Source organism: Vicugna pacos, chromosome 14 (genome assembly GCF_048564905.1).
Source record: "Vicugna pacos chromosome 14, VicPac4, whole genome shotgun sequence".
NCBI classification, from domain to species: Eukaryota; Metazoa; Chordata; class Mammalia; order Artiodactyla; family Camelidae; genus Vicugna; species Vicugna pacos.
Genome location: NC_133000.1, coordinates 16,095,808 through 16,122,646, shown reverse-complemented (window position 1 = coordinate 16,122,646; position 26,839 = coordinate 16,095,808). Strand labels below are relative to the sequence as shown.

The following is a 26,839-nucleotide window of genomic DNA, read 5'->3' as shown; positions in this document are numbered from 1 at the left end:
GTAAGCATGAAAGCATCTGTCCTATAAGGTGACTACTCACAGTTGACTTGGAGGAATTCAGGAGAACAAGAAGCACTGACAAGCTCATGAAAGACATCTAAAGATACCCTTCCAAAGTTATATAGGTTTTAATGTTGCTAGTCATAGAAAGGGGAATCACTGCAATTGTGTGGCTCCAGCTACCCAAAGGCTGACCTTCAAATAGGTCAAATATTTACTTTATTAAATATTACCAACAGAAGGGCTCAAAGTTGTCCAGAGCACTCACTCTTGCCTCTGAGTTGGATCTTGGGTAACGGACTAGAGCTAAGTCTGGACATGGAGTAGGAAAGAGATCCCAACAAAATGGAAAGTCTGCTCTGCAAAGTCTATTAATAGCAGCTCTTGCAGATTGCACATGGCACTGTGCACTGGACACTATTCCAAGGGCTCTCCAAGGGCTTACTCATGATCCTCCTGGGGGTAGAAAGAGCCCAAGCCTTTAACCACTAGGCTACATCAACGTTCTACTACTTTTCAAATGCTTATGTAAAATTCTGTCTGTTCTTGGAAAAGAAGGGCCATGAATGGTATATATGAATGCAATCTAACATTTTCCAACCACAATCTAGCCAGCCCCAAGAATGTTTTATTTTCAATGAACTTGAAGTTAATTTAATAAATTTACTGCTAGCCTGCCACACACCACGAAGGATTTGAGACCAAAAGAAACAAGTTTACAGGAAGTGAATTGTGAATTAGGTAGACTCTGTGTATGATACCATAAAAAAGTGTTCTTCCGAATTTTGGAAATTATTGAAAATGAGTCACAGAGAAGTTATTAGACTGGAAAGAGTTTATTCCCCAGACCTCTGTTTGTTTACAGCTCTAGAGACTTAGAACCAGCCAACCCTGTCTTGGGAATCATGACATATGCTCATCTGGGAACTCAGCAGGTATCAATTCACAGCCCAATCTGGTCCCTGAAAGATAATGAATGACTTTGTAATATCAGGGATCCAAGAATAAATATTCATTTTCTGACACTCTGAAGAGAAGATAAATTTAAAATGTCAGTTGCATGTCATCCTAACTAAATGAAGATGTGTTCTATTCCTGTCAACCTATCAAATAAAGCAGCTCCAAAACAGAAACACACTGGAAAAGAAGACTGAAAGCATCAAGCTTTGGTATATAGCAAACCCAGTGCTTTTGCTAGAAGTGACCTGCAGCTCTAGGAATGCAATGATGGTGTCTAGTCTTTGGTCTCAGCTTTTCCAGTTCTTCTTCCTGAGGCAACTGCTTGTTTAGTTGCCATATGTTATGGACTGACTTGTCTCCCCCAAATTCATATGCCAAAGTTCTGGCCCCACTACAGGTGACCCCCTCAGAAGATGACTGTATTTGGAGGTAGGGTCTTGAAAGAGGCAATTAAATTGAAATGAGGTCATGAGGGTGGACCTTAATCCAATATGACTGGTGTCCTGATAAGAAGGGGGAATTTGAACACAGACGCACAGTTTGAAACAGAGGGAGAAAATAGTTATCTGCCAGCCAAGGAGAAAGCTCTTGGAAGAAATCAACCCTCCAACATCTTGATCTTGGATTTGTAGCCTCCAGAATTGCGAGAAAATAAACTTATGTTTATTTAAGCCACCCAGTTTGTGGTATGTCATTATGGCAACTCTGGCAAACGACGCACTGTACCTTCCACCAGACTGTAAGCTAGGCAAAGGCCAGCCTGTGTCTAGGTGTCTTGTCTACCTTTGTATCCCCAGCACAGAGCAGGAGCTTGGTACATAGTAGGTGCTTAATAAATATTATCAAATGAATAGCTGACTGCAGCTGGATGTCTTGACCCATTTTATTGGCGTACAGGTATGTAGCCATTACCAGAAATGATCAAAAGGGACTTTGTCCCTTTATTAAAAAATAACTTTATATTCTGATTTTAAAAATGCTACCTATCCATTGTGAAAAACAGAGAGCAGTATTTAAAAAAAACACTTAAAACCCTGACACTTAGAGATAACCACCTTAAGTTTTGACATTTGCCAGTTTTTTTCTACACATGTACATATTTCAATACAATAGAATAATACTCTTATCACTTACCATATGTCACATTTTCCTCACAGTTAAAAATTCTTCATACACATTTTAAATGACTACAAAATGTGTAATAGCAAGTGTATCTTTCATAATTGAAATCCTCATTGTTAGACATTGAGATATTTCTCTTTTTTTTCTATCAAAATTAGCAGTTAGACAAATTTCTTTGTGTGAAAAAGCTTTTAGCCACTTTTATGAACTCTTTAAAGGATGATATCCTAGCACTGCAATTATTAATTCAAAAGGTGTGGCCATTTGATTCAGTTGTTAAGGCTTTTGATTCATATTCTATTGTTTTTTGAAAAAATAAACCGATTTTTACTCTCACAAGCAATCCATGAGATTCCCCATCACTTACCCTAAAGTATAATTTTTACAAATCTTGGTAACACGATAAGATAAAATGGCATCTGAGGGGCAATTAAATTGTCATCCTTTGAATATTAATGAAGCTTTCCATTTTCCTCTATGCATTAGCCGTTTGTAATTTTGCCTTTGTAATTGTCTCTGGGCCTTCTGAAAGGGGCTTTGCTGAGTGAGTTTTAGGAAGTAGTCTTCTAGCTAGGCTCCTACTGCAATATTGCCTACCCTACAAGAGAGGCCTCTGTTCTGAGTTAATTAGACCACATATCTTCAAGCTGTCCCAGGCTGCTATGCTGTAATGAAGCCTTTACAGCTCTGAACAGACAGACAAACTTGTTCCAATTATTCACCTCCCATTAACAAATTCTGATACATCAAGTACATGTGGATATATTTAATTTAGCTATCTAGGTCTGAAATCAGTTTTCTTTGTGGAATGATAACAAAGTTCTCACTTCAAAACTAATAATAATACAACCAAACTTTTGTGAGGAAGGCAGATAGCTCTCTACTTTCAATATAATTCTGACATAAATGTGCTAGCTGCATTTATTAAACTCAGGACACAGAGGAAATTAAAAATACATACATTTTTCCAACTGTTTTATTCTAAAATTCACATACATAATAAAACAAAATCTTGTGCCTTGAGTAAACCTTAGAGGTCTTCTTATCAAATAGCTATATGTGCAGACAAGAAAAACTTCAACAAAAATGATTTTAAGGTGGTGGTTAGTGACAGAACTCAGTTTTAGGGAGAGCAACAGACTAGAATGGTTAGAATTTGGAGGGATATTGGTGATATCAAACAGGTTACAGGAGGCGCATTGAGTATAGTGAAATAAAGGCAGTGCAACTTCTGCCACATGATTCAGCAATCCCATTCCTGGGCATATATCCAGAGAAAACTCTAATTCAAAAAGATACATCCACTCTAATGTTCATAGCATCACTGTTTATAGTAGCCAAGACATCAAAGTAACTTGAATGTCTGTATATATGTGTGTGCATATATATATATACATATATATAATGGACTACTACTCAGCCATAAAAAAGAATGAAATAATGTCATTTGTAGCAACACGGATGGACCTGGAGATTATCATATTAAGTGAATTAGGTCAGACAGAGACAGACAAATATCATATGATATCACTTACATGTGGAATCTGAAAAAAAAAATGATACAAATGGACTTACTTAGAAAAAATAGACTCACAGACATAGAAAACAAACTTATGGTTCCTGGGGGAGGGATAAATTAGGAGTCTGGGATTAACATATACACACTACTGTATATAAGATAGATATATACAAGATAGATAAACAACAAGGACCTACTGTATATCACAGGGAACTATATTCAATATCTTGTAATAGCCTATAATGGAAAAGAATCTGAAAAATAATAGATAGATATGTATAACTGAATCACTTTGCAGTACACTTGCAACTAACACAACATTGTAAATCAACTAGACTTCAATTAAAAAAAACGACTATGCAACTCCGAATGCTTTACACTGCTTCTCTTCGACATCCTCACTCAGCTGATCCTTACCCATCCTTGCTTTCTGTCTCATACTCACAGTGGGAGAGATGTCCTGTGCTTTCCCAAGGATAGCCTCTGCCCCACCTCCCCTCACACCTCCGGATGTCATCTGTCTCTTCCCCTCTGTGTTGTCATCCTTCCCTGTCCATCTGCTCCTCAAACTAAAAATACATTTGACTTTCCTTTTATTAAAAAAAAAAAAAGCTTCATTCTCAGCTTTCCTAGCTAACATTACCTGATTTGTCCACTCGTCAAAACTCCTTGAAATGTACACTGTGTTTTTCATTTCCTCCGATTTCCTTCCCACACACACATATATTAAGGTAGCTGCTGCTCAGACCTTACCCCCACTTCCGTTAGGTCTGCTTGTTCTTGAACTTCATATAAATGGACTCATACACTGTGTATTCTTTTGTGTCTGGCTTCTTTTATACCTTTATTCTTTTCTTTATTATAGTAAAATATACATAACATAAAATTTACTATTCTAACCATTTTAAGTATACACGTCAGTGGCATTAAGTACATACATTCACACTGTCATGCAGTCATCACCACCGTCCAGCCACAGAACTTTTTCATCTTTCCAAACTGAAACTGTATATCAACTAAACAATAACTCTCCATTCTCCCCTCCCCTCCCCTCCAGCCCCTGGTAACTGCTATTCTACTTTCTGTCTCCATAAATCTGCCTATTGTAGGTACCTTATATAAGTGGGATCATACACTAATTTCCCTTTTGTGTCTGGCTTATTTCATTTAGCATAATGTTTTCAAGATTCATCTGTGTTATAGCAGAACTTCATTCCCTTTTCAGACAATAATATGTCATTGTATGTACATGCTTCATTTGGTTTATGGATTTTGTTTATCCAAAAGTAGACATGGTTTAGGTTGTTTCCACTTTTTTGGCTATTGTTAATAGTGCTGTATGAACACTGGTTTACAAGTATCTGTTTGAGTTCCTGCTTTCACTTCTGAGTAGTGGAATTGCTGGATCATATTGTTACCGAGTCCAAGCTGGAACTACTTGCCACATGACAGGCCAATAAATTGAGAGATGAGTTGTTGGGGCAAGGATTAGTGACTTTATTCAGAAGGCCAGCAGATTGAGAAGATAATGGACTAGTTTCCCAAAGAACCATCTTCCCTGAGTTAGAATTCAAGCTTCCTTTATACCAAAAGGGGAGGGGAGAAAGTCCTGGTTCCAGCCAGATTCCAGAGCGGAGGTGTTAATTTCTTCCTTCCTGCAGCTGTTCACAGGTGAGTCTGGTCAGGATATTTCCTGTGACCTAAATAAGGGTATTTTAGCTTAAAGCCCATTACCTGGGAGAGTTCCCAGAGATGGGCCATTATGCACAATTTAAAAGGCAAAATCCCTTTAGCAATTAACTTGTAATAGAACACAAAGGTTCTTTCCTATTACAATATGATAATTCTACGTTTAACTTATTGAAAATTGCCAAACTGTTTTCCACATGGCTGCACCATTTTACATTCCCACCAGCAATGCATTTCTCCACATTCTCACCAACACTTTTCTTCGTTCCTTCCTTTCTCCGTCCTTTCTTCCTTCCTTCCTTTCTTTCTGCCTTTCTTTTCTTTTTTTTTTTTATATAATAGCCATCCTAATGAGAATGACATGGTATCTCACTGTGGTTTTGACGTATGCATTTATTTTTAAAATGCTCTATGTCCTTGGTTCCTGCTTTTATATTGGTTCTTTGTTTACTTTTCATTCTTCTTGGCTGACTCCTCTTTCTGCGTTTTTAATGTGGGTTTCCCTGGGCTCCTCCTCAGCCTCTCCTGCCTTCTTTGCACACAGTCCCTGGAGACTTCATTCACGTCCATGATGGAAGTACCACATCCATGCTGGTAACCCACAAATCTGTATTTCCGTAGTCAGGACCTCTCTCTAAACACATTATTGCCTTTAAATCATCATCTTTGGAAATTAAGAGTGCTAAGTTTAAAACTTGATTTTAAATATGGACATTTTGATGGTCTGTTGCTGGTGAATGAGATTAGGGAGGGAGGAAAAAAGAAAAGACTCACATTTTTAAAAATTGTGGTAAAAACTCACATAACATAAATGTATTATAACAACCATTTTAAAAACAGACTTTATTTTTTAGAGCACTATTAGGTTCACAGCAAAACTGAGCCAAAAGTACAGAGATTTCTCATAGACTCCTTCCCCCAACACACATACAGCCTCCCCCATATATCAAAATCCCCTACCAGACTGGTGCATTTGTTACAGTTGATGAACCAACATGCACACATCATTATCACCAGACTCCATAGATTACATTAGGATTCACTCTTGATGTTGTATGTTCCATGAGTTTGGCCAAATGTATAATGACATGTAGCCACCATTACAGTATCATGCCAAGTAATTTCACTGCCCTAAAAATCCTCTGTGTTCCACCAATTTATCCCTCTCGTCCCCCAACCCTTGGCAACCACTTTCTTTTAACTGTCTTCATGGTTTTGCCTTTTCCAGAATGTTGGAATCATATAGTAGGTGGCCTTTTCAGATTGGCTTCTTTCACTTGGTAATATGCATTTACGTTTCCTCCATGTCTTTTCATGTCTTGACAGCTTATTTCTTTTTAGCACTGAGTAATATCCCATTGTCTGGATGTACCACAGTTTATTTATCCATTCACCTGCTGAAGGACATTTTGGTTGCTTCCAAGTTTTGACAATTATGAATAAAGCTGCTATAATCATCTGTGTGCAGGTTTTTGTGTGAACATAGATTTTTAATTCATTTGGGTAAAATTAAGGAGCATGACTGCTGAATCATATGGCAAGAGAATATTTAGTTTTGTAAGGAACTGTCAAACTGTTGTCCAGTGTGGCTGTATCATTTTGTATCTCCCTAGCAATGAATGAGAATTCCTGTTGCTCCATGTCCTCATTAGTATTTGGCATTGTTAGTGAAAAAAAGAATGAATATGCTGGGCATTATTAAAATTTAGAAACTTTGCTTCTGCAAAAGACACTTGTAAGAGGATGAGAAGAAAGCCATTGACTGAGAACATATTTGTAAAAGACATATCTGATAAAGAACAGTTATCTAAAATATACCAGGAACTTTTAAACCTCAACAACAAGAAAACAAACAACCCAAATGAAAAATGGCCAAGCAACCTGAACAGACACTTTGCCAAAGAAGATAAAGAGACAGCAAATACGCATAAGGAAAGATGCTCAACATAATATGTTATGAGGGAATTGCAAAATTAAAACAACATGAGATACCACTACACACTTATTAAAATGGACTTTATCTAGCATAGCCATTTTTTAGTGTACAGTTCAGTCATGTTAAGTATATTCACACTTTTGTGCAACCGATCTCCAGAACTCTTTTGATCTTGCAAAACTGAAACTATGCATGCATTGAACAATGACTCTGCATTTCCCCCTCCCCCAGCCTCTGGCAGCCACCATTCTACTTTCTATTTCTATGAATTTGACTACATTAGTTACCTCATATAAGAGACACATACTGTATTTGTCCTTTTGTGACTGATTTATTTCCCTTAGCATAATGTCCTCAAGGGTCATCCATGTTGTAGCATTTGACAGGATTTCCCACTTTTTTTTTTTAATTTAAAAAAAGTATTGGACTCACAGACATAGAAAACGAACTTATGGTTACCAGGGAGGAAAGGAAGTGGGAAGGGATAAATTGGGAGTTTGAGATTTGCACATACTAACTACTATATATAAAATAGATAAGTAAAAAAGACCTACTGTATAGCACAGAGAACTATATTCAATACCTATAATGAAAAAGAATATGAAAAGGAATATATGTGTGTATATGTATGACTGAAACATTATGCTTTACACCAGAAATTGACAGACCATTGTAAACTGACTATACTTCAATTTAAAAAAAAGTGAAATAGAAAAAAAAAAGGTATTAGAGTTTTCAAGTAGATACTATATGCTGTGCTGGCCTTTTGTTTCACTTGCCCCTACTCAGTCATTCCCCACCCTTCTCTCCCTGCCATGAGTCCCAGGAGGCTGACCTCTACAGGTTGCCTGCCCCTGGCCCTCTGGTTTCTGGTTGCAGTTTGGTTGGCAAACGGGAAGCACCATCCAGAGACCAAAGGGCATGAGGTATTCATTTGTTCCCACACATAAGCACCACTGTTCAGTCAGTGGCTGCTCTGATTCCTCTTCCTCAGCACAAGCTCACTCTTGGTTCCCTTAACACCCTTCCCCACCCCGACTGTACCCACCTCGCCCCTGCAGGCCTAGGACCAGGAACAACTTCCTGCTGTTGCTAGTCCCTACACGCTTTACCATCCCTTGTCTTGTTCCTTTAACATCACCCATACACTGGTGAATCACCTCTTTATTAAAGTCTTTTCATTAGACCCTTTTGAGTATGCCATCTGCTCACAGGACTCCTGCTGTGATCCTGAGTCAAACATGTAGCTATAAAAAAAAGATTAATGGTGTAGAAGGCTTAGAAGTGAAAAACAAAAATCTGTTTCTACCCCATAGCCCTTAATTCCCTTCCATTCCATCCCATGCCCAGTTACCATTCATTTGCTTGGGGCTTTTGCAGGGAGGTGGGGTAGGATGGACCTTGATCTCACCTCTTGGGTGAACTCTAACTGGTCTTAGACAATCATGTTAAATCCTCTCTTGCTGGTACCTGGGTCAGAAAGCCAGGCCTCAGCTATCCAGGCAGGGTATTTCCCTGTCTCAGGAATCAGGCTGAGAGTGAGTTCATGAGTCACTGCCATGATGCAGTTCAGGCCAATGAGATGCAAAGGGAAATTTTCACAGGGGTTTCCTCTCAAGAGAACCATGATAGGAGATGAGGCCCCAAACTGCTGGAGCCAGTCAGAGAAGTCAGCAGAGGAGGCTGTGCCAGGAGAATCCGGGAAACACAGTGGGCTAGTGGATTAAGCCACAAAAACTAAACTCTAAACACAACCAGCCTCTACATTTTGAATTATGGGATCTAATCAATTTCATGATTATCTGTTTACTTAACAAAAGCGTCCTAACCAGTGCATGTGTATACTGTAAAAAACACATACCTAAATGGGATTGTATCATGGATACTATACTGCAAATTGCTTTTTTCACTAAATCATATGTCCTAAACATCTTTCCAAGTAAGCACATTTAGCTCTGCTTTGTTATTTTAAATACTGGGTAATATTTTGTCAAAAGGAAACATACTTTATTTAGCCTTTCTCCTACTGAAGAACATTTATGTTGTTTGCAGCTTTTCCCTATTACAAACAGTGACACATACTTTGGTGTGTCCGTATTAATATGCACATAAGCAAATTCTTAGTAGAATTGCTTGGTCAGTAAGTCTGAGAATTTAAAATGTTCATAAATACTACTATATTGCCTTCTAAAAGGTTTCATCAATTTACAGTCTTATTACGAATACACGAGCATACTTACTTCTTCACACTCCTACCAATACTGTGTATTGATAAAAGTTTAAACCTTTGGTAATCAGATGAAAATTGTATCTCATTAGTGTATTAATATTTTCTCTCATGAGTGAGGTCAAAGCATTTTTATGGTTGTGGTTATTTTTTTGTAAGCTATTTCTATTCTTTGCCTACTTTTCTATTTAACAAAAGGATATTTGTTTCATGCTAAGAGTTTTTCCTTTACTCTAAGATTATTACTTAAACTCACCAATGTTTTCCTCCAGTAATTTTATGTGCTTATTTTTATATTTAAGTCTCTGATCCAAGTTAAAAGTTTTCGTACTATACAAATCTGTACTCTTTAAGTTTTTTGCTATAATGAGCATATATAAGTGTTACAATTTTTAAAAATATGATCACTAGCTAGTATAGTACGGATATATCTTTCTATGAAAATCTTGACAAAAACAAAACCGATAACAGATGTAATTTTTAAAAAATCAATATGGCAAAAGAGTAAAACTAGGCTTCCCATATTTTGCTTTGAAATTTGAAAGATCACCATATGTGAGCCTCCCTCTGCTATGTCTAAACTACTCTTGCATGTGTACACACTGTTCAGCACATGAGGACTGCCAGCGTGTTACTGATGGCCCCCTCCTTAATCTTGATCTCAATCCACAGGAAAAAAAAAAAAAAGGAAGAAAAGATGTCAAGAGAAAGAGTCATCGAGTAAGATTAAAAACTTGCTGGAAGCAGAAGCAACATTTACTGCCAGGCAGTAACAACTCTTCTTGAAACGTCTGGACTGTCCAATAGTACAATTCATTTCTTGACTCATATCCCATAAAAACTCTTCAAAGTTCTCTGTGCCTCCAGCCCATAGCCCCAAAGTGCATCCACTACGCACAAGGTCAAGAGTTTGGGCTCTGGGGCCAAACTGCTCGATTCACACTGGGCTCTGCCACTTAACCAGCTATGAAACACATTGCAAACATCTCTGGACCTCAGTTTTCTCACCTGTAAAATGGGGATAATAACAATAATAAGACTTACCTTGTGTAGATGTCCTGTGAATGGGCTGTCTGAGGTAATACACATCAAGCACTTAGCATAGAACCTGGAATATAATAGTGCTCAATAAGTATTAGCCATTATCTTTATTAGAGTCTAATTAAGTCTATCTGAGCCTCAAGTCCCTGTAGAAGTCCAAGGGAATATCAGAAAATTAGGAATTAGGAGATATTCCAGTTGTTCTGTTGTTTGACAGGTTTGGGATGGTCATGCCACGTCTGTCTTTCTCCTTTGCTAAGCTATAATATGTGGACAATTAGTTTCTTATTACAATTAACTACTAATTGTAAAGACAGTAAATATGCACTTTGAGGGCTACTATTATTAAAGTGGTTCTTATTCACCTGACTTAAGACATGCTGTTTTTTCCTCCAACTGACTCAGTGTTCTACTCACTGCAATTGTGCAATAACATTAGAGAAAGTTGTTGCATCATTTCAAACCTGCTTACTGATGCTAAGATCCCACTCTGTAGTGGGGAAAAAAAAAATCTTAGTCATAGTAAGGCAATGGCACCATAATGGAAAGGAAAGGGAAAATGTCGTACTTGGTAAACTGTGCAACTGAGGCGTATTTTGTGATAATTCTCTCAACAATCTTGTGAAGCTAGCACTTGATAAAATTGTCCTATGGTGTTCCCCTCTCATAGAAAAGCAAACTAAAACTTTGCAAGATCACATGACTGGCAGAGATCATTAGAGCTCATTTTAGAAAACTGCTTACCACATTTACGTGTAGATACAAGTTTTTTCTTTTTATTTAAATAGAGTTATGCAATTAAAATGCATTTTTTATTCCTTTTTATGTGTAGCACATTTAATCTTTGGTGCACTCTATTATGGCGGAATTCTTTGGCTCATTTCTTAGAATCACTAATTTATACTTGGATGTATTTATTTTGCTATTTTGGTTTATCTACTAGGACTTTCATTTCAAAGATCATGTTTTGTGTTTTCAAGAGCAACAGTTGATTCTTTAATTAAAAACTGCCTGCTGTTATGGGCATAGTATCCTCTCCTATTTCTGAGGTTATTGATTATAGTTAATTTAAAATTTTATTTGCTCTATTAACTGTTTCCTTGGGTATTCATGCTTAAATTTATTGGGTTTGGTGCCCATCTTTCATGGTGTTGGTTTTCCTTAAAAGCCTGGTGATTCTTGGTTTGCTGTTTGTCTTTGCGTTTGAGCAGCCCTGTCCGTGGGAGCTGGTTCTGTTCCTGGGAGCTGTGCCTGGTCACTGTGGACACGCCAGGCCACGGGAGCTGAGAGGAGCTCTCCAGGTGTCTCCTACTACCCCTCCAGTTCACTACTCTCTGAAACAATGTTTCTCAGCCCTTTTATCTTTATTATCCTCCGAAGAAGCCTTTTTTAGACTCCTTTTCTCCTAACCACTGCTTAAGCTCAATGAATTTTAGTATCACAGATATGCCATATATCTGCTTATTTACTGTGGTCCTTTGGAGGGCCACAAATTTTTGCAATATCTAAGGGTTTTTTGTTTGTTGTTGTTCCTCTCTCCCCACCCTCACCCCAAAACCAACTTCTGCTGCACCGGGAGCAGTAACGTACACACACCCAGCTGAAGATGCACGTTCTGAAGACTGTCCCTGCCTTTCTGCACCAAGCACCCTAGAGGTAAATGCTCTTCCTGCCTTCTGTTTAGAAAGCAGTAACCCAAAGAATTCTTCCCCTTCATCTTCCAATGGCTCTGAGCTTAGCACATTCGAACATTCCCTGAGCCAGTCTTCCCTCTAAGGTCTCTGATGCACTAGGGTTTTTTTTTATTGTTGTTGTTTTTGTTTATTAATAGACTATTTTTTAGAGCAGTTTTAGGTTCACAGCAAAATTGAGCAGGAAGTAAGACGGTTCCCACATACTCCCCCTCCAGCCCACATACAGCCTCCCAATCAATGCCTGCATCAGTGTGTTTCATTGGTTACAGTCTGCACTAGGTTTTTCTTTACCCCCTGCAAAGAAGGTATTAGTTTTAATGCTGTTTAAACACAATAATAAACAAACAGGCTCACACCTTATCCTGTACTATTCTCTGTACCGTACCTACATTAACTCATGCTGCCCCCAGTGACCCTATGGGGCATCCCTGGGAGATATCACCCCTGCTTCTCCTGGTCACACCCACTCCCATCCAAATGAGCAGATCCTGTCAACTGAACCTTCAGAACTGATGGGAATCCCCTGTTTTCTCCCTCCCCCACTGCACCCACCCTGCTCCTGTCCACCCTCATCTCCCACTGGACTCTCCTGTCCTCCTCCTCCCAGGTCTCCCTCTTCCTCCTGTGTCCTCTCCACACGCAGCCCGAGGGACCCTGTGGACACCTGGGTCAGATCACATCCCTCCCCTGCTCAGAGCCCTACTGCGGCTCCGGCTCAGTCAGCCAACTCCTGCCCAGGGTCCTGCAAGGCCCCTCACGGTCTGCCCCTGTTACTTTCCTGACCTCGTCTCCCCACTTGCCCCCTGCTTTCCCCGCTGTGGCCCGTGTCCAAAAACACACCAGCTTTCTGTCAGAGAGCAGTGTGTGCCGTGCAGTGAGAGGAAAGGCTGGTGGGGGGCGGGGCAGGAATATGTTTCAAGGCAGACACAGCACTTGCTCATGTACACTAAGCAGGATGTCAGAAGGCTCAGAGATAACCGGATTCTCTTCTGCAGACATTCCTGGAGCATTTGCTGTGTCCTAGCCCAGGAACGCAGGAGATACAGTGGTGATGGAGGCAGCCCTGGGCCGTGCCCTCTTGGAGCGCCCAGATCAGGGCTTTGAGGTGCATCCTCTCTGTCTGTAGCACGGATGCTATCTCACACCCAAATGTCACCCTCCCCTCCACACCCGTGTCAGCTCCCGGCCCTGCTCTCCATTTCCATGTGTCCTTATACCTCAAGACAGCAGAATCCTCAAACGGGATGAGAGATTCCTGGAAATGTCTTTCTAGTGGCGTGCCCTTGAGCAAGACTGTTCACTTCTCAGTGCCTCAGCGTCCTCATCTGTATGGTGGGCACCATCACCATGTCTCCCTCCTATGTAAGAGGCTCCCACGAGATATTCATGTCAAGCTAGCCCAGATTCCCCAAGCAGGGCGCAGGTCTATTTTGTGAGTGTCAAAAAGAACGTACTTAACAAAGGTTTGCAGAGTGACTAAGTGAGTGGAATATCTCACAAAGGGCATGGCCCATGAGAAGCACTTGGCATTGGTGGAAAAAATAGGTTCATAAACAAAGTGTCCCTCTCAGTGCCTGCCACGTACTAAGCTCTTGAAAAATATCAGGTGACTTTCAGGCCTTGCCTGGATGTCTCACCCATGGGAAATATTTAATGTTATTTGCCAAAGAGATAATTGACCCAAACTCCTGATACCCATCTGACGCATAGTAGCCTTCAATGCAACTATTTCCCACCTCTGGCCCTTGCAACTCCAGCTTTCCCAAAACTCATCGCATATCCATCCCTGATTTAATACCCTGATTCCCTCGGGGCCATGGCAGAAGGACGCAAGGCCCAGGGGGGATGACCCTCACCCAGCCTTGCCTCCCAGCTCGAGCCCTCCACTTAGCATAATTTAGGGATGTGTTGAGGCCACGGAGAAAGCCAGACCAGGACATCACGCCACCTGCAGCGGCCCTATGTCAGGAGTTAAGAGACTCAGAAAGGAGGAGATGGGGAAAGTGGCTGTAGTCAGGGGAGGGACCAAATTCTCCCCATCCCTTCTGGTTAAATCCCAGACTGTGTAACCACAACCCCTAACGCTGCTAGCAGAAAGTCCCTCCTTAAGTTTAGCTTCGCTCTGAGTAAGCTCTCCTCTCCAGGATCCAGCAGCTCTGCCCACATACAGGAAGAAAAGGGGCACTGAGGAGAGGCCCGGAAAGGTTTAGAGGACCGGAGCACTTTGCCGACCTTACCAACCCTTGCCCTAAGTTTTAAACTGAAGTTTGCTCTGTTAATCTGATGATATAAGCTTTCAATATTCTAGAGTTTTTCAAAAACTCAGACCTACTGATAGTATATTCTGTTATTTTCAAACAATAGTATGCATTCTTCGTTGTCTTTATAATTTTTGTAATTTTGAGGGACAGGGGCAGGTGGGTAGGGAGATCTTTCTTTATAATCCTCAAGTCAATCTCCTAGAGAGAGTCTTGCCATGATTTTTATAAAAGGAGGTTGGGATGGTAACTAACTCCCATAGACTGTTATTTTAAGTTGTACCAGTGACCTTCCAATTTATAGCCCAATTATTTTTCTAAATTCTAAAAGGCAGGCAAACTATTCTTAACTAAATATTCAACATTTGTAATAAATGGTATGCATTAGCCTATATATGATAAAGTAGCATGGCTCTATTTTTGTGAGTTCTTTAACGTACTGTAGTTATGATTGTTGAGGCTTGTGATATACTTAATTTATATACTGTATTAAAATTATATATCGATAGTATACATTAAAGCAAATTTATAGAAAAAGGTCACAAAGATCACTAAGGCCATGAAATTCTATTTCTATTGCCCCATAGTCACTTTTCATCTGTCAGTATATATGTATACATATTGCATATTTTATGTATACTATTTTGTGCTGTTTTGTTACTCAGTGTGTGTGTCTGTATGTGTCTTGTGTGTGTAACAAGTCTGTATGTGACTTGTAATTTACAAGTCTACAAGGTTGCCAATTTTTACCACCCATATAATTATTAAACAGGATGGAATCACCATGTTTACTGGTATCCTGTGGTTTTAAGATCTGAAACTATTTTTATATTGTGTCAAAGAGCATGAATACTGTCAAGCAGGTTTCAAAAAAAACTTACATCAATTCACAATGCACCTTCAGCCCTCCCAAACACTGAGTTCAAAGTTTTTTATTCTTTGGGACGTTTTTTAATTGGCTTTTTTTTTACATCTGCAACTGCATTTGCCCACTTAGTGACTTCCTATCTGTATTGCTGCATGTATAAAAGTGTTTGTGGCAGATTGTCTTTTCCTAATCTATCTGTAACAGCCAAGTCATCCCATACCTTCTCCTTGGACACTACTCCCATTGCAAGATGAGCTCCACACTCTTCCCCTCGATTTTGGGTGGCCCTGTGACTCTGGCAGAAGTGACACTATATGACCTCTAAGGCTAAGTTAAAAAATGCAATACAGTGTCTGCTTGGGTTCAAAATAAGTGTATCAAATTATACAGTGGCTCTTAGGACTGCTGTGAGAAAGCCCATGCCACAGTGAAGAGGCCCATGCAGAGCACTACTGAGGGCCTCAACCCACAGCTCTGCCTGAGCTCCCTACAAAACCAGCACCAACTTGCTAGCCAGGTGAGTGAGTCATCTTGACTCACCAGTGCTCAATCTAGCCACCCCTGCTAATGTTGTGAGGGGCGGGGCAGAGATAAGGCATCCTTGCTGAGCTCTGCCCAAATTAAAGATTTTTGAGCAAAATAAATAGTTGCTTTTGTTGTAAACCACAAAATTTGGGGCTGGTTTGTTACCCAACAATAGATACATTGTGCATATCTTCTTTAACCACTTAGTAAGTGCAGTTTGGAATGTAGACATGTAGTTATTTAACTCTATTTGGAAGAGGTCACTTAAAAAAAAATCATAGAGAAATACAGAGAAGTGAGAGGCAGTATAGCATAACATATAAGAGCATTCTGCCTGGAGTCAAATCCCGGCTCTGCCAGTCACTAACAAATTACCAACAGGTTGTCATTTGTTAAGTGGGATGATAATAGTAATTGCCAAATTAGAAGTATTACGAGGATTAAATGAGTTAATGTATATAAAGTACTTAGCCCAGTGCCCAGCGCACAGCAAACCCTGTTGAAGTGTTAGCCATTATAGAAAGGACAAAAGAGTCTCTTCAATAAGTGGTGCTGGGAAAACTGAACAGCTACCTGTAAAAGACTGAAATAAGAACATTAGCTAACACCATATACAAAAATAAGCTCAAAATGGACTAAAGACTTAAATGTAAGCCCAGATACTATAAAACTCCTAGAGGAAAACATACGCAGAACACTCCTGGACACAAATCACAGCAATATATTTTTTGAACCAGCTCCTGGAGTAATGGAATTAAAAGCAAAAATAAACAAATGGGATCTAATTAAACTTAAAAGCTTTTACATAGCTAAGGATACCATCAACAAAACAAAAAGACAACCTACAGAATGGGAGAAAATATTTGCAAATGATACAACTGCCAAGGGACTAGTTTCCAAAATATACAAACAGCTCATATACCTTAATATCAAAAAACAAGTAACCCAATCAAAAAATGGGCAGAAGATCTAAACAGACATCTCTCCAAAGAAGACATACAGATGGCCAACAAGCATATGAAGGTATTCTCAACATCACTAATTGTTAGAGAAATGCAAATCAAAACTACAATGAGATATCACCTTACACCAGTCAGAATTGCCATCATTAAAAAGCCCACAAACGATAAATGCTGGAGAGGGTGTCGAGAAAAAGGAACCCTCCTACACTGTTGTAGGGAATGTACACTGATGCAGCTACTATGAAGGACAGTATGGAGGTTCCTTAAAAACCTAAAACTAGACTTTCCATATATCCAGTAATCCCACTCCTGGGCATATGCCCAGAGAAAAATGTAATTCAAAAAGACGCATGCCCCTAATGTTCATAGCAGCACTATTTACAATAGCCAAGACATGGAAACAGCCCAAATGTCCATCAACAGATGACTGGACAAAGAAGATGTGGTTATATGTACACAATGGAATACTACTTAGCCATAAAAAGGAATAAAATAATGCAATTTGCAGTAACATAGATGGACTTGGAGATCATCATTCAAGTGAAGTAAGCCAGAAAGAGAAAGAAAAATGCTATATGGTATCACTTAAATGGGGACAGAAATGAACATATCTACAAAACATAAACAGATTCACAGACATAGAGAACAAATTTATGGTTACCAGGGGGTATAGGAGGTGGGAAGGGATAAACTGGGAGTTCAAGAATTGCACTTCTTGGGAAGTGATGGAAGTGTTAGCTATCTTGATTGTGATAGTGGTTTCATTGGTTATACACCTTTCAAAATTCATCAGACTGTACCTTTGAAATATGTGTAGTTTACTATACAGGAACCATACCACAATAAATGTGTTAAAATAAAAAGGAAAGAAGAAATAAGAATTCATTTGAGAAAAAAAACTGTTAGCCATTTCCAGCAGTTACATGTTTTCACATATTCTCTATTGTATTGCCTTCTTTCTTTTTTAAATTACATCAAGACATACAGATTTTCTTTATTTTTGTACCTGGTACCAGCCAAGATTCCAGTACATAACAGAAAACACAATAAAAGCTAATTTAAGAAGGAAATAGCTTAACTAACTTAATCATAGGTAAGGCAAGATCTCCAGTTGGTCAATATATTATTTCAATAATGCTATCAAAGCCTCAGGCTCTACATAGCTCTTAGATTTGATAATATTAGTAACAAAATTGGTAAATAATCCTAAGTCACATCCAGATATGGCAAAGTCTAGAGGAAGAAGACCGGTCATCTTCTCTTTTGGTTCTCTCATAAAAAGAGGAAAAGTTTTTCTTCACAGGCTTATGTTCATGGGCAACAATTGAGTATGTATCCAATTCAGAACCAAATCTCTTCAGTATGGGTGGAATGGAATAGATGTTGGACCATCAGCCACAAGGTTCATTGGACACTTTCAAGAGTGTAAAACTTGTTTCTGGTAATATACCCTGTTTCATCAATTGTTCTGATTTATTCTCTGACTCTGGTGTTCTCTGCTCTCCAGGTGGTTGACTTCTTTTAAATTCTACTTTTGCTTTTGCACTGTAGACAAAATGACATGTAGAATTTTGATCTTTTGTGTTTATTATGCATCTTTGAATCTCATTTTACTTCTTAGGGAGAAAATCTATTCATTTCTCTCCAAGTCTGTTAATTGTTCCTTGTTTCCTTGTTCAGCTGCATAATCAATGAATTGTTTAATTCATCTGCTATTTTGATAGTGGGTTTTTAATGTCTTCAATTACAAATATATTTCTGCTTATTTCCTTTCTGTATTACCGTTTGTTTTAAGTATTTGCTTTATTCCTTGAGGCATTTAAATTTAATATTGTTACTATTTTATGTGTTAATATAGTTTTTACCATCACATAAGAGTCTTGTTTCTCACTTGTACTCTTTTAGTTCCAAATCTATTTTACCTAATACCATAACGGTAATTCCGTTTCTGCTTCTCCCTCTTCCTCTACCCTCTCTCTTTCATTTGTGTATTGCTTTTGGACAAACAGGTTGAAACTCAAAGACAATCTCTTAATAGCCTTCTTATTTCTTGTTCTGATGATAATGATGGCAATAACAATTTTTAGACAGAAAACTACAAAAATAACTATTGATTATATTTTTTAATCTTATTCTAATTTCCTGAAACTTTGAGGGCCTATGAGCCCGTGAAATGTGCATTTTTAAAGAAATTCATATTTTACAAGCCAATCTGTACTCATTATGAGGTATCATCAACATCATTATGGTCAATACTAGATTTTCTAAAAATGAAGGTGACCAGTTCTGTATACGGATACTGCTTCAAGCTTTGGCAAAAGTCAATAATGCCACTAAGGTTATTTTATTATCCAGTTTTCTATTCAATAGTATTTTGTATGTATTACAAGTGACTTTATATGGAATTCCCCAAATAGTGAAAAACATATGGATTACCTCTGAACAACTGCATGCTTTTAAATTGCTTAAAAACTTGTTTAAATGAATGTCTCTTTTCTTTGAACCTTTACATTTATAATGTAAAGTATTTATAATCCATACCATTTGAATATCCTCTGTCTTATAGTTTCTATTTCACTTGTGTATTGCTCATCTTCCCAACCATATTTGTCTATTACTCCGAGGCAGGGATCGTGTTCGTACTCCTTTTGTTTTGCTACTGCAACTTTGCACTGAGTAGGTTCTCAGTTAGTATCTGTTAATTAATTAGAGTTCTCCAAATATCCCAGGGGTAACTCCTAGAATAGTGTGGGTATTACGTATTGTATTAGCATGTATACGGGAGCATGACGTGTATGTCTATAGTAGGCAGACTAATGATCCCAAAGATAACAGGTCCTAATCCCTAAAACTTATAAACATTACCTTATTTGGAAAAATGGTCTTTGCAGATGTGATTCAGTTAAAGATCTTGATACAAAGATTATCCTGGATTATCTTGTGAGCCCTAAATGCCATGACAAGTGTCCTTATAAAACAGAGGCAGAGGGATATTTCAGAGGGGGGGGGGTGTCAGGGAGAGAGGAATGAAGATGAAGGAGGAGGAGGAAGGAAAGGAGGAGGAGGGGGAAGAGAAGGAATAGAGAAAGATTTAGATGCTGGCCTTGAAGATTCAAGTGAGGAGGCTGTAAACCAAGGAATGTCAGGACCCAGCAGAAGCAGGAAGCATCAATGAATGGACTCTCCCTTTGGAGGGAGTGTGGCTCTGCCAACACCTTGATTCCAGTCTGGTGATACTAGTTCAGGACTTCTGTCCTCCAGATTTTAACAGAGTAAATTTCTGCTGTTTTAAGCCATCACATTTGTGATAATTTTTTAGAGCAGCCGTAAGTAATGAATATGATTCCAATCCAATAATACTCTTTCAGTTGCTGGGAGATTTAAGAATCATACATGTGGGGGTTCCTGGAACCCTTTTTAATCTTCCAGTTCTGACCTACTGGCACCTTTGCAAGTCAATCACACTGTAGGTGGTGTAAAGGAAACCACTCTGCAGCATGCCTTCAATGCATATGTTATCAGCCACATTGAGTCATTTTTCGGAGTCTCGATGATACATAGATTAGCACGGCCCTCACCAATTCTGTATAGGTTGACCTCTAAGGACTTGTCCACCTCTCAAAGTCTCCCATCTATCAGAAGACTGTAGCCTTTGGTGGTATCCTGTGAGATGACAGCAGGGTTCCCGGGGTGGTAGCAGTTAAGAGCCACCTTTGGTATCTAATCTGAAAACAAAGAATTATATGGAAGTGACCCACTGGTAAAGCAGAATGCCTTCATACCTGCAAGAAAATTCTGACAGCTTCCTAAATAAAATTGGCTTTGATTATCTGGTTAAGAAGACTATGGAAACATTCTAGTTTCAGTAAAACTGGAGTTGAGCAAAATGTCCTGTCTATAAAATGCCAATTCAATGAAACCTAAAAATGGAATGCAGCTATCCTGCTAAGGCGTGTCATTTCTCTGCTCATAGAGATTCCCACTCAACAGAGTGTCTCTGGGTTTAGGTTACTTTAGAACCAGCTGGGGGCCCCGTGGGCACTGGAGATAGATGCAAGGTTTTCATTCTTTTTCAACCACTTTTTTTTTTTTAAGTTTCTTTGTTTTATTTTGTTTGTAAAACCAGGAAAGCAGCTTGCACCTCCAAGGTCATCAGCTCCCACACAGGTCTCTTCTTCTCACAACCATAGTGTTTTGTTTTGTTTTGCTTTAACCTAGGGGAAAACTCAACCACAAATGTAATGTTTAGCTTTCAAAATAACAGCTGAAAAAAAAAAAAAAGCACAGGATGTGTGAGACTGAAAACACTCTTTTGGCTTCCTCTTTTGTGTGTGTGTGTGATTTTCCTCAGGTTTCTCCTAGAAGGAGCCTGCTACAAGTAACATTCTTCAGTTTGGCTTAGTGGGAGAAGTTCCCCCAAATAAGAGCTGCAACACCTTAGGAACATAACTTTGTCTGTTCCGTGCATTTGGGCTCAGGGTTAACTTCAGTTTAGCAATGATTCTCCACTATCCTGTTCTCTTCATTATGTCATGACTTCAAGTGTGTTAGTTTTGCCTCTCTCTCAGTTGTTCGAAAATACCATTTGATCATGGATACCAGAGCTTCTGAAAGATTGGCTTTCCTTGGGAACGCTATAAGAAAGACTTCTTGGAAATCTGTCCTCAGTCAACTCAGCTGTTTACTTTCTTTTTGGATGCGTTGGATGCATTCCACAACAGGATTTATTAGTTCAAATTCTTGCCTCAGAGAATCACGTGTTCTTAATGACAAGCGTCTTTTCTTCCACTTCTCATTTGCCTCATCCTCTTTGCTCAATTCTCTCTTCCTTTATTTCTGTATTTTTGCACAGTCTTTTGCAACCAACTTGCTATTAACTTGCTACTAACAAGGAATCTTTCTCACCCCCATTATTTTAGATATGACTTTTGTAACATGTATAGGTCCCACGGCAAATTTTTTTTAATTGAATTAAATTGCTTTGATTAAATGCCATTAAGATTCTCTTTCTGCAGCATACATATGTTTGTGTCTGTTATATGCACTCTAATTTTCATTAACTCTGGTGTCTCTGAATGATGGCCATGCTATTTCTTGGGAATGTCATAATATTTTATGATGCCTCCAAAGTATCATCTTTCTCTTTGCAAAACTAACTCGTTCACTTTCAGAAAGAAATGAGTTTCAAAGTTTAAAACCTGAATAACCCAAAGAAAAGAAAAACTAGTCATGGTGTACCTGGAGCAGCATACTCCATAGGTAGTTTGACCCACAGCGCTGAAAGGCACTGAGAGAGCTGAGAACAACTGGTCCTCTTCTGAATGGTGCAGAGCCACACTGAGTATCACCCTCCTCCCCTCTTAGTAACTTAAAGGGTGTTAACTGAAACTAGACTACTTCAAGACTATTAGTAAGTGTAAGGGCATTTTTTTGAACTACTAGCAATTTTTGTTTCTTTTCTATTGACTAGAGGTTTATTTGCAGTTCTATGCAATTTTGTTCTTTCAGGGAATGTCTTATTGTGTTTGTTCCTTCAGTTCTTCTACACACACACACACACACACACACACACACACAAAAAAGACCCTGAGTGAGCACTTAGAAAGAGAAAGAAGATACTATTTTTAATTCCTTTGCTGCTTCTCTGATGAAACCAAAAGCAGACCACTTGCTTGGTATATTATTTAGCATCTTATCTGATTTCCTTTTATACTTTTTCCCTCCCTGTGGTCTTTTAACACAAATGGCAGTTAAACATGCTGTTTCTGGCTTAGGTCAGGTACTTTCTCAAGATGGCTTTTTTAGGCTTTTAATGTGGTGTGATCAACCAGCCCCAAGAATATCCTAAGGAGAAACTTCCTTGTTTAGCCTACTTAAGCATGCCTGAGTTCCCCTTGGTCTTTAAAAGGTATATCCTGGCTCTGCTCTTATTTTATCTGTCTGAAACATCCATTAAGGGAAATTATGAATATAAAAAAAGAGGATTTTAAATAAATATTTGGATCTTGGTTCTCTGGAGTTTCCATAAATCAAAACTTTTCCCCTTTTCTTAAATTTAGCCAGAGGAAAACAAGATGAAAGATTATACAGAAACAGTCTCTTTAGATGCTTTCTGACTCTAAGAACAAACAATTTTTCTCTTGGGTATAAGCCCTCCCTGTTACGCAATGATTCAAAGCAGGAGGAAGTTGATTATAGCAGATTCAAAGTAAAAATCCAAGTAGATTTCTCTTGCTTTGGTGGGCTTATTTGCATTGCTTGTATTCTTTTGCAGGTTGGTTAAAGTGGTTTGGGACCCATATTCCTCAGCTGGGGGACAAATAACATCCTTTTGTATTTGAGTGCTTTGTAAGGAGCAATCTGTAACAGGGAGGCTCTTAAACATATTTCTTTAAGACCTTTTTTTTTGTCCCCAGCATGCGTTACATGGCACAGTTCATTTCCTCTATACCTTTCTCTCATCTGGAGCTCCTTTGGTTGTAACCTCCCCATTTGTCATACAGCTATCACCTCACTAAAGATACGTATTTTTAACAGTCTCCTTTTTGGCATCCAAACAATTTTAAAATATTTTAGAATAGAGAGTACTGGGACAGATCCCAGGAGAAGAAACCAGCTCATTTCTCCAGCCCAAAGATACTGCGATTGTCACCAAGTTTAAGAAACACGGCTCTTCAATATGTGCCCTATCACTCCTCATCCTAGAAGTGTCATATCAAGGAGCCTGAGCTGGGTGACACAGGTTAACTGTGCCAGTAAGTTCTAAGGGTTTATTTGTCAATAACTCACTGTAAGGTCTTTCCCAGGGCTTTGTATCTACTAAGGGCTGGGAATTTAGGGGCAGTTTTAGCGGGGCATATATGATCATGCTGATCTAGGAAATGATCTCTGAGTTAATAGGAAATAGCCTCTTCATTAGTATCTGTGGCTGGGTTTGGGCTGTTTTATCACCTTGAAGCCATGAAGTACAAAGCCCTTACTGTTTCTAGCCCATTAATTATGCTACTTTATGTTTTTCTTGCTTAATAACTACTGCCAAGATGCAATGTACCTTGGGGATCCAAGCTGAAAAGTTCATTTTAGTGATCTTTGACTACAACTCTGCTGACCACAGCTCTGTTGACCACAGATGTGCAAGAAGACCGAAATAATTCAAGTTTTTCTTTGATTTTTGAATATGTTTAATGATCATAAGGAAAATAATTTTGTTGTGTCTAAATAAGCGTGACCTTCCCATTAGACTGAACTGCAATCTGTCCTTGGACTAGGCAGAAAAGAACTGTCAGAAGATTTCTTGAAGTCTTTTTCCAGGACTTTGATTCTATTAGCTAGAACACTGAACACAAGGCAAAGTCTTCTGGCTATTGAGTCTGAGAACATGAGATTTCACATTTATGGTTTTCAGAAATTTGACTGTCCCAAGCCAGTCAAGTTAGTGACTTGATTTCCGGCCCAGTACTTATTTTTCTATTTTGACCTAGATTTAAATTGCACATACACCTTAGATATAATTAATGAATATATACGAAATGCCAGATATAATGTAAAAAAATATTTAGGGATGTGGTACATCAAACCATGGTGCATCTGTTATTCTCATAAAGCCTCTAGACTAATTTTAACAGTTATTTAGCAGTCAAGTTTATGAAAATATTTCTATGACAGGACATAGGTTGCCATATGTTCCACTTATGAATGCATCTACACTTTAAACAATATTTTCAGAATTAGGGTTCAGCGATATTCTTTTCTTTATTTCATTAAAGTGTCAGAACGTTAAATAACTGAGCAGAATTCACATAAATTTAGCATTGTTTTTGTGTCAGCTGTAGGGAAAAGGTTAAAAGTTAAGTAAGAAAAAAATATTTAGGGATCACATGGGGACTTTTAATTAGATCCTAGGGTAATTAGTACATTTTTAAAAACCAGGATTAGACGGATTCTGTGTTCAGATGCTCTATACATGTCGTACTGTCACTGGCAAAGCCCATTAACAATTCCTAGGAAATAAAAATACAATCTGGGTAATAAAATGAAGTCTAACCTTTTTTCTCCTTTGTGCTTAGTCTAGTTTCAGTTGCTCATAGGTGACCACGTGCAGAAGCCTTGCACCAGGCACTTCAGACCGCAGTCCCTCAGGGGAACCGGCCGTGAGCAGAAGCGCCAGGCAGGACACCTCAGTCCAAGATGGCTGCAGCGGGCTGTGCGCAGAGACGCTGCTGCACCCCGCGCCCGGCACCGCCACCCGGAGCCCGAGCAGCACGCCTGCGCGGACACGCAAAAGCCCCGCCCCCTCCCCGCTGTCCAGATCCCTGTAACACAGCCCCGCCCACGGCTTGGCTGGGAGAGCGGGTCCTCTAGAGCTCGAGCTTAGAGGAGCTTGTTCTCCATTGTTTGATCGTAGAATAAAGCTTTCCTTTGCTTCTGAACCAAACTCACTTTGCTCTATTAGCTGAAGCAAGGATGGGCATGAGGAACTTTGTTGAGGCCCGACTCAAAAGGGCCCATAACGCTAGTTATATGAGACTCATTTTAGAAAAGTGCACAAAATGATGGAACTGTCTGGAAATTTAGTCAAACATCTAAGAAACTCACAGAAAGAAATTTCTTACTATGGGTTTGATATTCCTCTTTTGTTATAACAAAATCACATTCAAAATGGCAAACTCCCTGCCTTCTCTGTATGAATTAGAATAGTGGTCTTCATAAAGATATAAGGTGGACAAATTCCTACACCGAAGGCTGTCCAGAATAGACTGGAGAGAGACTGTACTGGGGACGTCAGATTGGCTCGGTAATGCAGGGCCTTGGAAAGTTTAGATTATACATGGACACAGACACTCTCACAGACACACGTACACACATACACACATCGCGTTGTGTTGGGGGGTGGGGTGTGTACTTATGCAGTCACGATAGAGAAAACATTAGTGCCTCCTTCCACAATCCGTGTTGCCAAAATGATGGTCACGACAACAGCAACACCTCTACATCATTTGCCTGGAAGTCCTTGGCCTTCTTGGATGAAGGACCTACATACATAGCTTGGTAAGATTTAACTGGAGTGGGGCAGATTTTCTGGTATTTGGCCAACCTTTGTGCACAGGTCTTTTAACTGATTTGACTTAAAAACACACTCTCTTTCTGTTGTATATTATTATTAGTAATGCTGGTTTATATAATATCCTTTCTTCTAACATAAATAAAAGAGCATTAGAGGTGGGGAGGGTATAGCTCAAGTGGTAGAGCACAATCCCCAGTACCTCCTCTAAGAATAAATAAGCCTAATTGCATCCCTTCACCAAAACAAACAAACAAATAAATAAATTTAAAAAGCCAAATAGTATTAAAAAAAAAGAGCATTAGAAACTTATTTCATTTATCCTCATCAAAAAAAAGAGAGAAGCTGTTTCAATGGCCTGAAAGTTCTGTCTTTGGTATTTCCTTCTTTTTCATTTGCTCAGAGTGCCAGATCAATCTTTATAGAGAAACTTAAAAAAAAACAAACAAACAGGTTATTTGCAGAAATGTTCAGCAATCCCCCCAGGAAAAATTCCACTCTAGTCACTTTAACACGTGTGCAGATTTATGGCTCCATCCTCCCTGTGCAGCTGTTATTCCCCACGTTACTCAATGTATACCCCCTGCCAGAGGCTGCTCTTCGCCCTGATCAGCCCTCTCTCGTGGTCCTCCAGTGTCCTACTGTGAACAGCGGAGTTTATTTGTTGAGTATGACTGATGAAATCTGAGGCATGGTGAGGTTGAAGCAAGACTAGGGTTCAGGTCTGAGTGGATTCTGTTCCTTGGACTATCTTTGTGCCTTTCTGCCATATTTCTCAGTTTCTTTTTTTTTTTTCTGTTTTGCTTTTCTTTTCTTTATTCCCTTTCTTTCTCCCTCCCTTTTAAATGTGAAGACACATATCCTAAGCATGGATGCACTAGAAAGCCATGCTTTGGAGGAAGGTGGTCAATAAATAGTAACTAGGAGGCTAAAGCACCCAGAGTGGAATACATCCAATCTTCTCACAATCAAAACAA

General features: G+C 39.1%; 1 long non-coding RNA gene across 1 annotated transcript in view; it reads right to left on the bottom strand.

Moving 5' to 3' along the window:
- The window catches only part of LOC116283267 (uncharacterized), an 81,319-nt gene extending 56,292 nt beyond the window's left edge, over window positions 1-25,027 (bottom strand). The window contains exons 1-2 of the long non-coding RNA XR_012079992.1: window positions 24,846-25,027; window positions 10,498-10,561 (exon numbers count right to left, since the gene is read on the bottom strand). This is a non-coding gene — a long non-coding RNA (uncharacterized lncRNA). The remainder of the gene's footprint in view (window positions 1-10,497; window positions 10,562-24,845) is intronic.
- Between the last annotated feature and the right edge of the window lie 1,812 nt (window positions 25,028-26,839).